The sequence below is a fragment of the Oreochromis aureus genome, linkage group 6, assembly GCF_013358895.1.
Source record: "Oreochromis aureus strain Israel breed Guangdong linkage group 6, ZZ_aureus, whole genome shotgun sequence".
Classification (NCBI taxonomy): Eukaryota; Metazoa; Chordata; class Actinopteri; order Cichliformes; family Cichlidae; genus Oreochromis; species Oreochromis aureus.
This window is the reverse complement of record NC_052947.1, coordinates 28,890,696-28,899,703: the sequence shown is the minus strand read 5'-3', so window position 1 is coordinate 28,899,703 and position 9,008 is coordinate 28,890,696. Positions and strand designations below refer to the sequence as shown.

Genomic DNA, 9,008 nt, shown 5'->3' with positions numbered 1-9,008 from the left:
CAAATATAAGGAGCTGTGGTGGTGTGGTGATCAGATGACAGGCGATGAGGATTCTTCAGCTGGATGTTCTGCAGCAGTCAGGAAACAGGAAGTCTGGGTTCTCAGGGCAGCCTCTAGATGACAATTGTAGCTGAATACTTACACTGAGTGACAAAAAAGGGTTTGTCCTTAAATAATAATAATAGTAAAAACTTGTAGTCAAATGTCAAGCCAATGAAACAGACTTGAAAAATGTATCTGAATCAAATTTAATATTTATGTGAATACAGCAGCCTGAATGTATGTATTACAAAATAACCAGATTATCTTACTACAAAGAAAAATCTCAAAAAAGGTGTATATTTTATATAATTTATCAAAGTAATTGCACTTGTAAGCCAAACTATCAGTGTTTATTTCAAAGTGTAATGCAAAATTAAAATGACAAATGTAGGGCTCTGTAAGTAGTTTCTACAGTGAGTTCTACTGTACTGTAATTCTACTACTGTATATTCAACCTTTTACTTGTAATTTCCAGCAAAATGAGTGGATATGAGAGAGTTTAATGACAGGAAAGAAGGAGCAGTGAGAGCGGAGATCTCTCAGAATTCTGAAAACAGATCGACGAAGTTGTGGTAACTTCAATTGCAAAAACTTGGTTTCTTGACAACCTTGGTTTCTTGTCAAACTTGGTTTCTTGTCAAACTTAGATTTCTTGTCAACACAGGTTTAAGCTTGTCAAAATTAGATAGAGCTCATGGCGGAGAAATGACAGAAGATAGAATGGCTTGTCAAAAAAGATGGAGCAGGGAGAGGGAGAGTGATAGGACAGACTGAAATTGCTTGTTAATGGCTTGTCAACGATAGAGGGAGAGGGTTTTCTGCAGCAGGTCTCCTGTAAGACAAAAAGGGACTGGAATTAGGCATATTTCCAATAAACATGGCTTTCCAGTATTTTTCGGACTATAAGTCACACTTAAAATCCTTTAGTTTTCTCAAAAATTAACAGTTTACCTTACATATTAATTCTGGCTGTGCTTACTGACCTCAACCCAATTTTATGTGCTACACGGGGCTCAAACATCAGTCAAAATGTTTTAGTACGACTTTGGAAAGCTACGAAGCTGCACCGTTTGATGGATTATTGGAGCATTACAGCTACAGTAGTCAGGTGCCTCGCGGAGTAATTCGTATTGTGCTTAAACATAATATTATGGTGTGTGTATGAGGACATGGCATCTGTTTAGAGACATGCATACGAAGCAGATTTCAAACTGATCAATCCACATTCATCAATCCACAAATCCTGAAAAGTGAGTGCATTGTTCTGTATTTCATGTCTTACAACTGAACAATGTGGAGAGTTATTGTAAATGAGTTGAATAAAGTTTGACTTATCTGTTTTGTTTAGCTTAATGTGCCTTAGAATTTAGTGCGCCTTACAGTCAGAAAAATACAGAACATATATATCATTACACACTGAAGAGTTGTACAGTACATTATTAGATTCAACTGAATGAAAATGTTTAACATATGGTGGTGGAACATTTCTAAGGACATTTTTGCATTCTATTAACAAAATAAAAACAAACAGAGTCTGTAAACCAAGATGTGGTGCTACAGTAACTTACTGTAAACATTATATGGTCAAGCTAAACCCACACAATGAAGTTAGAGCAGACAGTTTCAGACCACCTGCTTTAAACACTTCACATGCACTCAACTCAAACTTATGACACATCACATGTTCCTAAATGCCCAAAGGTCTCAAATTCCCGTTTCTGTGTGTACTTACCTGGTACAACAGTATATCATAATGTCTGGGCCGTTAACATAAAAGTAAAAAATAATTTACTCAGTATGACTTTTGCCAAAATGAAAAAATTGGAGACAGATGACTCCTATATAGCAGTTTCTACATATTTCAGTCAAATATGGGGCATGTTTAAAACACACCCCGCTAAATCTACAATAAACTTAGCATGGCCGATATTAGGGCCTAATTAAAAATGTAGTATGATGATAAGAGAGATCTGTAAGTCTGGAAATGTTTACATAGACTTTTCTAGGATTTGATGACTTTTGATGATCACCAATAGCTGTGCTCACTCACAGCACTAAACTGAATCTCCTATAATGAGAAACATTTCCCAGCACTGCACCTCAGACAAACCTTTACTTACCAGACTTGAGATGATCAGATCAGCAGTCTAGAGAAAGGAAACAATTCATCAGATCACTGTTTGATGATTCAGACTGTAGAGCCTCTTCACACACAATCCAATTGACTGTGACACCAATTAACTAGTAAAATCCTCAATTACTTTACTTTTTTAAGTTCACTGTAGTCTAAAGAGGAGATAATTGAACTGCAGGGTCTCACATGGCTTTAGCATGTGTAATAAAAGCATTATTACTACAGAAATGCAAAGAATAGGCACCAATATTTGTTGGCACAAGTGCAGGATACACCAAATATTTCCTACACAGAAGCCTTGTGGCTCCAACATTTTCTACAACAGGTCAGTTCTAATAAAGTGTGAAAAACCACAACTTTTAATGTCCTTTCAGGTTAAAAACATTAAATACAAAGTAATTCTTTAAATCAGAAGCAACAGAAAACCTCATCATGTTTTGGTTAGTCTGATATGAATATGCAAATCCTAAAATACATATAAATATTGACATGTTACCATAACAGACTTGCACCATGTTTTGTGATTAAAAGGAAATGTCTTAAAATATTACACTACAAAGTCCTTTCATTGTACCAGTTGCTAGGAATATTTATGTATTTTGCAATGTCCCTTTTTGGCAACATTTCTATTTAATTTTAAAACACATTATATTCACTAAATAAGTAGTGAATATAATTAGACACATTGGCTGTAATGTACCTAACAATGTCCACTCACACCTCTGGTTCTCTTCGTTTTTATTATTGCTTAACTGTTAAAGCTATTACTTATACCGAGTCAGGCAAAATACTTCTACAGTGTTCTGACTTTAATGTAATACATCAGCAGAATTTGAGAGACAATATAAATCAATACCTGTGCAGCTCTTAAGTGTTTGAGCAACCACTTATACTGACTCCCCTATAACACGTTCATTGTTTTGTCTGCTACTTAAATCCACAAACATAAGTACAAAATGAACAACTGTATAAAGACATCTGACATTTAGCTATGTTTGGATTTGATTAGCCATAAGAAATTTAAATCATACATAAATGGGCTATTAAACTTCAGGGACATTTTCAGGGACAGTCAGAGGCCTGTGTGGGGCTTTGCTGCTACAGGTCACAAATCCTGTGTTTTGCCCATCAGTAAATGGAAACATATCACAAAAAGTCAAACTACTGTATGCAAGTCGTCAAAGCGTGCTACGCAATGCCAGGTTCATACTGCTTCAGTTACAATAACTGTTTACTTACCAGCAAAGGCAAAACCAAAGATCTCTTTCACTCTGTGTGACAAAAGACAAAGCACAAAAATACAGAATGAGACAACTCAGAACAGCATCACAGTCAATACTGCATCACTCTGTGTAGTCCAAAAGATTCAGTACACCTCTTTGTTTACCACAGCTGGAATACATACAACTCATCTTTTTTTTTCTACACCTTATTAAAGATTACTGTCTTCATTAAGGTAAAATGTGGTTTCATCCATTTGTAATAAGCCACACAAGTTTCTCAGCTATGTGATAGCTCTATTAGTTTGGTGCTATTAGATAACACAGTAGATTTAATAAGCAATGATTTGCTACACCAAGCACTGCACACTTTATCAAATTGTGACATCACAATTTAAAAGCAGCAACAATCATAAATGAAAGCTTGGGTGATATATTTGTAGGCTTCAACATTTAAGTTGGTCTGCATTCAAATTCTTCCCCAAAATATTATCACCTGCACACAGTGTCATTTAGTATCATTTAATATGCTGTTGTTTTAAATATCTACATATCATATTAATAATATTAATGGTGAACTGCAGAATTTTATTTATTTGAAGGTGGCTGCAGGTGTAGGTTTTATTTAAAAAACAACCTGCACAAACAAGTGTTTGTTAAACACTTCTTAAAATTTAACTAAAAAACTAAAATTGATTAATTAAAAAAAACTTCTTGTTAAGAAATGTTATTATTCTTATATTATGTGTTTTATCCTCACTCTCTCTCTCCTTTCTGTTAATTAACCCACAACACAGACACACCCCCACAGGCATGTGACTCTTTTTCTCCCGGCCTTCAGTCAGAGGCGGTAAAATGGCTCCTTTGAAGTTGCCGACCTTGCTGCTTCAGCAGCTAATCAGTGGTTCTAAAATGGCGGCTCATTACCTTATAACCTAAAGAATGAGGCTGTTTTAACTGACTGATTTGTGAAGAGGAGAACTAACTTCAGCTTCCCCAAGAGACTCAGAAACACTAACACACCGAATGAACCAAATACAACACAATAACTGTATTAAACAATCAAATGAACCATATTAATTTCACACTAGGCCTATAGGAGCTAGGCTAGGCGTTAGCACTTAGGTTGTTAGGGCTAGCATACCAAACACTCCTTTTAAATACTAAAATTACAACGTTTCACTAAAAAAGCAGCCATTGTGTTACTTTAACATGACTTATACTTCGACTGGCTTTATAAGTCACTAACAACAACTCGGTAAATCACTCAAACAGCTTATAGACATTTTATTTCAGAGAAGAGCGACAGAGAAGCAGGCTTACCGGCAGGGATCAAGCAGAGAGTGAGCGGAGATTCAGGAGTCAGCCAGAGACGTACAAAAGAGGCATTCATGGGTAGTGGGAAACTTCGCCGTTACACACAATTGGCATTGAAAACATGAAAAATATATGTAAATTTAAATATTATTATACTAGATTTTTTTTGCAACAAAAACCAACAAGCAGAAATTTAATTCTATAAGTTTAATAAATGTTTCAAACAGGATTCTTTGAATTTGAAATAATGGTTAAAAGACATAAATAAACATAAGGTCATTATGTTAAAATGTACTGTATTATGATAGATTTATTTAACTGACTACAGAAATAAGAACAGTCTTCTTCTGAACACCAACTCCAAGGAGCTGGTGTTGGTGATCGCCTAAGCATCCTCACAGGACAGTAGGAGCTGCAGAGGCTCACCTCACTGCACTGCAGGAAACAGAGGTTCAGGAGGTCCTTTAACCCCACTGCCATGAGACTTTTTAACAGTGACTCCTGACATGTTCATTGCACATTTATTTCTTTTATTCTAATACATATTGGTTGTAATCATATGAATTCTGACCTAAATGGACTTGCACCCACTTGTTCACCCCTACTACAGTGAGGTAAAGCTGTGGCTGTCTCCAACAAGACTCTTCAGTGAAGGTTTTAAAGACAACCATCTAAACTATAGCCTTAACAGTTACACTTTGTGAAACCACATGTTAATGTAAAAATCATATTTGTAAGAAAAATCGGTTTCATAGAGTGGAAACCTGTTAATACACAAAGACTTGTTCTCAACTATCAGTAATTAGTGCAGGGGTGGCTTTTACATACACAGTAACAGAGAGAGAGAGAGATACACACTTCAGCCAGCACATAAGCAAACACAGCACAAAAATTAGGTAAAGGTGAAAATGACTGGAGTCATAGGAAGTGTCTCCTCTTGAACACAATGAGCTGATGATGGAGTTCACCAGACCTATAACATGGTGCTGGTCACTCTGCATAGATAATAATAGATTTGATTTATATAGCACTTTTCAAAGCACCCAAAGCGCTTTACAATGCCACTATTCATTCACTCTCACATTCACACATTGGTGGAGGCAAGCTACAGTTGTAGCCACAGCTGCCCTGGGGATAAGATAACACAAATCCTATGATTTAGCAAAAATACTATAATTTAGGAGAAGTACTAAATGTGGCACCTCAGCTTCTTCTTCTATTTTCATCTTTATATTTTCAGCTGTATCTATGACAGGCAAACGGCCTGGATCTGCTGCTCAATTTGAATCCACCAATCAGAGTCTGTTTACTTTTTCCCACCAACAAGCCTGCACTCCTCACTCACACACACACACACACACACACACACACACACACACACAGCACAAAGAGAGACCGGCTTTTTGCAGTCTACTTCTCATATTGAGGATTCCCCTCAAACAAATGGCCATAATTTCCTAACCATGAGGGCTAGAACTGTCATAAATAAATAAATTGTCAAGTGTTGACAATTTATAATTAAAATGTGAATTATTGAAGATATTTGACTTGTAATGCACCATAAGCAGTGTTGGGACTAACGCGTTATTAAGTAACGCGTTACAGTAACTACGTTATTATTGTGGTAACGAGCACGGTAACTAGTTATTATGCCAAAATCAGGAGCAGCGTTACTCGTTACTGGGATTTAGATAGGCTCGTTACTCGCTACTTGCCGTGTGGCGGATATCGCGGAGCTTCCACAGATTCAATAACATTAGCAAGTGGTGGAGGCCAGCAGGTGGATGAAGGAAAGGGAGGCAAGAGGAGAGACCCGAAGCGCCGCCGCGGTCCGGCGTGTCAGGTGAACTGAACTTCAGGTAAGAAGTTATGACCTGCAGTCTATCTGGGTCAGATATAAACCAAGTTTAGGTGGAGTTTATTTTCGGTATGCTGACATTTTCGGTACTACGTGCTAGCTAGCATGACGGAGTTTCTATACAGCTGGGTGGGTGCTATGTTGCTGATGTTGAACTTTATTTTGTTCATAAGGTTAATTATTAGAGTTGCCAACCGTCCCGTAAAAAAACAGAATCGTCTGGTATTCAGAGAAAATATTACGCGTTTCGTACTGAGGTGAAAAGGAACACAGTTTGTCCCGGACTTCAGCTACAATGAAAAGACACAAAGCTGAAGCTGCACAGCTGCCTCTTCTTCTCTCATTCTCTCCGCTCCCGTTTCTACTTCAATCACGAAACTGATCAATGATCAGCTGATCGGCTTTTCTCTCTTGTTTATTTATCGCCCACTTTGCCAGAAAGAGGAAACCAGCGGATGTCGCGCTAAACAACAGCAGCACGTTTAAGCTTGATCAGCTGTTGTTAGAATTTATTTAATATTAATTTCTAGTATCAGCTGATGTTTGCTGGAGCCACAGCTGTAAAGCTGCTGGTCATGATATCGGTTTGGTTATATGGTGAGAGGAAACATGCAGATGAAACCAGGAGATGTCCTTACTGAATCATCAGAGCTGAACAGGTGATGGAGAAACAGGTTTACCTTTTAGGTGACATGAATGAGTTGAAGGGAAGTTATGAGCTGTTTCTGAGAGACAAATAACACCAGGATCCTTTTCACGTAGCTGACAGCTGGTAACTGTGCAGGGGCGGGTCTAGCAAATTTTTTTGCCAGGGGTCCATGTAGGGCATTAACAGGGAAAGGGGGGACAAGGAAATAGTTTTCTTTATTATTCTCATTTAAAATGTCTTGCTTTTAAAAAATAATTATCTGAGTCTTACAACAAACAATTGATAGATTGATACATATATACCATCAGAACAGTGTACATCACTGTCACAACAGTGTTTATTTTCATTCAAAGGCTTTATGATTTTCCTAGTCAAAATGCCGGGACGATTTTTTGTCCCAGTCCAGCTCTGTATGCAGCTCATCTGCAGTCTGGTGTTACCTACATCTTCCTATTCAGAAGGCAGAATTTCTGAGTTCTGAGTACAATTGAAAGCACCACGACTGCAGTTTTTGTGTTGGATGTAAAAGCAGGCTAGAATCATGGCGGCGGTCAACAGACGGTCCAGGCGTGGGATTTCTCTCGTGGAAATGTGCACATTATTTTTCCTTTCTATTGGTAGGTGCAGGGCCATAAAATTTCAAAATCCCTGGTAGCCCTTGGGCAGGCACTCTTCAGTTTTTGTTTTGGGCTATAGCCCAAAATAAATTTAACTAGCCCGAAAAAAAAACATGAGAACAATTTTTGATGGATGTTTTGTTTCCTTTACAGTAATATACATTAAAGTATAATATTGTAAAGGAAACAAAACATCCATCAAAAAAATTGTTAAAACACAAATTACAACAATTGTATAAAAATTACAGTCATCTACTCAAATATTTGGAACTGTGTAGAACATGAATCAGTCTGTGTCAGATCCTGAATCTGAAATTTCCACTGAAATCACGGGTAAGAGGCAAGTGGAACCAAGATCGAGGCCATTTGCTTTTTGAAGTTTGCAAATCTGGCTACATTTTGCCAGTGGTAGTTCACTCTTTGCAACATAGTACACTGTTCTAAACAGCTTTTTCAGGACTTCTTGTTGTGCTTGGTTTATTTTTAGTATGTTTTTGCAACTGCTGTTTGTTCTGGGAAAGATACTGCAGACTGAGCAACAATGCAATGAAACCAAAAAGGCTACGCTTTCTTTTTGCCTCATAGTCTGATTTGTCATAAGTTTTCCGTTTTGTGGTAGGCTTTTCTTTGGCTGCCCTTCTTCACCCTGACCTGTCTTATTTGGCTCAGCAGAACTAAAATACCCGCGTAAATCCTGCTGTTTTTACACACGTACTTACATAACGGTCAGCGATTCTCTCTGTAATCAACCTCTATCACATGTTTAAGTTTGCTGCGGAAATTTCACTTGTCACGTTTGAATAGTAAGCTAATGAGTGATAAGGCGATGCCAGAGGAATTGGTGCGCAATTAATCTGTCACTCACCAATCAGTGCTGCCGCTCACTATACACAGTTCGCACGATCGCAAAGTGAAAGTGAAAGCCAAAAGAAGAAGAAGCGCAAATTCAAACTCGATTTCACATATTGACAGAGGCTCGTCGATGCCAATGACATAATTACCCAGCTACATTTGAGAAACAATGGAACAGCATTGACATATATTTTTCCTTCCTATGATAGCCCGGACGGGCAGGGCTGAGTTAGATTTTGGTAGCCCGACTGGAAAAATCAAAAGATTTTGCGAGCCCTGAGGTGGCACAGTGCACTTGTGGCAAGTAAGCAAGCAAGCT

The 9,008-nt window shown here is 37.7% G+C and overlaps 1 long non-coding RNA gene across 1 annotated transcript; it reads right to left on the bottom strand.

Annotated features, from left to right (window-relative positions):
* Positions 1-244: 244 nt before the first annotated feature.
* LOC120440709 lies at positions 245-3,550 on the bottom strand. The gene is made up of 3 exons (XR_005613472.1): positions 3,416-3,550; positions 2,163-2,189; positions 245-874 (listed from the first exon to the last, which is right to left on the bottom strand). It is a non-coding gene; the product is annotated as an uncharacterized LOC120440709 (long non-coding RNA).
* Positions 3,551-9,008: the final 5,458 nt, after the last annotated feature.